Source organism: Triticum aestivum, chromosome 5B (genome assembly GCF_018294505.1).
Source record: "Triticum aestivum cultivar Chinese Spring chromosome 5B, IWGSC CS RefSeq v2.1, whole genome shotgun sequence".
Taxonomy (NCBI): Eukaryota; Viridiplantae; Streptophyta; class Magnoliopsida; order Poales; family Poaceae; genus Triticum; species Triticum aestivum.
The window spans coordinates 171,324,106-171,327,527 of record NC_057807.1 but is presented as its reverse complement, the minus strand read 5'-3'; positions in this window follow the sequence as shown (position 1 = coordinate 171,327,527).

The following is a 3,422-nucleotide window of genomic DNA, read 5'->3' as shown; positions in this document are numbered from 1 at the left end:
CGTCTTCACCATGGCCCAGGCCTCCCTTGCGCCTTGACGGCAGGCCGATATCTTCCACAGACGGAAGCACTGCCGTGCTCCCTGAAGCTTCTCAGCAAGCCCTCCAAGACCCTCGGGTAGGGAGTCGGACGGCCATAAGGCCTGGACGACGCCACTCATCGCCTGCCGAACACGTTCATGCAGTTGCAGCAGCTCGGGAAGAAGGTCACCCGTGGAACTAGGCATCTCCTCCGCCGGACGACCAATGAGCACACCTACAGACACATTTATGTCAATCGACTTCCTCGCTGAACTCTTCTTTTCAAAAGAGTTTGCTCAAGCACTTACTGTAAATGCCGCGACGAAGCCGCCGATTCTCCTTTAGGGAGTCAGACAGCTGGACCCAAACATATTTTAGTTCTTCTCCCAGCTGGGTGTTGGCATCTTGGAGTTTGTTCCTCTCCTGCTGCACCCTCATAAGCACCTTCTCGCCGGCCTTCAGCTGGCGCAGCAGATGTTGCTTGTCCGGATCTAGTCCGGCACCCTCTGCAATATTATTGTCAGACCTACACACACGCCGCACTTCAGAAACGACTTATCTTTTCGAAAGTATATATTACCAGAGGGGGTCTCTGTGGCTCCCCCTGCAGCGGCTAGTGCGGCCCCAAGTTGGGCCTTGCACCCTTGAAGCTCCTGGGACAGGTGGGTATTCTTCTCAGTAAGATCCTGCATAACAAATGATCCTTAAATCAGTTATTCTAACTATTTTAAGTCTCGGGGGCTACTAGCATATATAACTATTAAAATTTCTCACCCGTATATCTTTCACATACTGCTCCGTGGCTCTCGTTAGACCATCTTGAGCAGCACGGAGGTGCGCGTCCCCCGCATTAAAGGCATTCAACGCCTCCGGGGAGAAACACGCGTCACGAAGAACTGTTCGACGGCGCCTATGATTCATGGCGCTCTCCACCTCAGACCTGGTGGCAGGCAGCCTGTCGGCATCCTCCGTTGGAGGAGCGTCTGGCTCACGCCTTGTGTTCGCCTCCCCCTCCGGACCAGGCGTTGGAGCCTGGCTGGCGGAGGCTTGATTGGCAACCTCTTTGCGCACAGTCCGGCGAGCGCTCTTTCTCCTATAAGAATTAGGAGTGTTAATATACCTCCCAGGAATCTTTCCCTTAAATACGGTGGTGCTCCATACCATTGCGGCGACGTTTCGATTCGCGCTGCACTCCTCTTCAGCCTGCTGGGCCGAACTGACCCTTGTTGGTCAGCCGCCACGAATCCGGCTTCCCGCCCTAAAGGTACCTCTTGCGGGACACCGTTGGTATACAATGTTCAGAAATAAGCACGGATGAGTAATAATGAGAAGGCCTCGGTCGCAGTTACCTGGGAAGCCGGAGTTAAACCGGGGTAGTGGGCCATAATGGCGACTAAAGCATTGTCCACACTGAGTTGGTGGAACGCCCCATTGATCAGCTCCACCTCTATGTCCAGATCCTCCTCGGAGGCCGGATCAAGGGATCGTCCCGGATCCTCGGGTTGTGGAGTCGGGCTGTGTATGCCCTCTACGTCCCGGCGCAGCTCCTGCGTCGAAATCACGAAGTGAGACACTTAACCATGGGAATATGGATTGGATAAATAAATGTCCGCTTACCCAGCTTCGAGGGTTATTCATGGAGAATCCATTCAATGGACTTGCGCGGACGAAGTCCTCTTTCTCCCCCTTGTACAAGCCGGACAGAATCTTCACCAGATCAACAACCGATCTCGGCCCCTTGCGGCCCTGACGGGTGGTGTCATTATCCCCGTTGAAATCCCACATGGGGTGGCCCCTATATTGGAGCTGCTGCACACCTTGCATGACACACGTGGCCATGACTCCAATCATGGTCAATCCGGAATGAGCCAGTAATCTTATCCGGCCCATCAGATACTGGACTCTCCTATCACTCTCCCGTTGAGGGCTCCGCGGGCGCCAACTCAGGCGTTTCTTCAGAGGAGCGTTGCTGAACTCCGAGAGGCCGATCCGAACTGGGTCCGGCAGTGGGGCATCTTCCATAGAAAACCATTCCGAAGGCCAGTCTTCGGACGGCTTCTTCGGGGTTCCGGATAGATATCCGGTCCCGGCGATGCGCCATATTTCGGCTCCGCCCACTTGATATATCGACCCCTCATGAGAACAGGGTACGAGGCAAAACAGTCTCTTCCACAGCGCAAAATGGGCCTCGATGCCCAAGAACAGCTCGCAAAGGGCTACAAAGCCCGCGATGTGCAAGATGGAGGCAGGTGTAAGGTGGTGAACCTGGAGTCTATAGAACTCCAAGAGCCCCCAGAGAAACGGATGTATGGGAAATCCGAGTCCTCTTATCAGATAAGGGACGAAGCATACCCGCTCTCCTTTGGAGGGATTAGGGACGCTCTCCGCCTGCTTCCCACCCTTGTAGGTGGCCAGTCTGGCTCGAACCAGAACCATGAAGGCTGGGGGAAGGTATCCCTCGGCCTGGAGCGTCACTAGCTCGCTATGCGGGACTGAACATCTCCTCCAATCTCTGGGCTGAGGGCTTGGAGCGCGAGAGGAGGAGCCGCGTCGACTGTCCATGATGGAATGGATTTTTGTCAGAGGCGCTTCGATGAGTACTCGCGGAAGGAGGATGGTGTGATTCGGATCTAGATCCTTGCTCCTCTTATAGGCCGCTTATTCGCGCAGCTAGGGGGAAAAACGTAAAAATACCCTGGCTTTTCGCATTCATATGACACGTGGAAGAGGTCCATTATTGGACGTGGAAGCCAAGGAGCGCAGCATTTATAAGGAAGCCGGACACTATTCGGCAAGCACATGGAATTTGGAGGAGAACCCGCCTTGCAACGCCGAAGAAAATATACGCGCCGGACTTGTTGTCATTGAAGCCTGGTTCAGGGGCTACTGAGGGAGTCCTGGACTAGGGGGTGTCCAGATAGCCAAACTATCATCATTGGCCGGACTCCAAGACTATAAAGATACAAGAATGAAGACTTCCTCCCATGTCCGGATGGGACTTCCCTTGGCGTGGAAGGCAAGCTTGGGGATACGGATATGTAGATCTCCTACCATTGTAACCGACTCGGTGTAACCCTAGCTCTCTCCGATGTCTATATAAACCGGAGGGTTTTAGTCCATAGGACAGAACAACAATCATACCATAGGCTAGCTTCTAGGGTTTAGCCTCCTTGATCTCGTGGTAGATCCACTCTTGTACTACCCATATCATCAATATCAATCAGGCAGGAGTAGGGTTTTACCTCCATCGAGAGGGCCCGAACCTGGGTAAAAACATCGTGTCCCTTGTCTCCTGTTACCATCCGCCTAGACGCACAGTTCGGGACCCCCTACCCGAGATCCGCCGGTTTTGACACCAACATTGAGCGAGAGACATTTAGCACTCCGCTTCTAATGTTCTCCT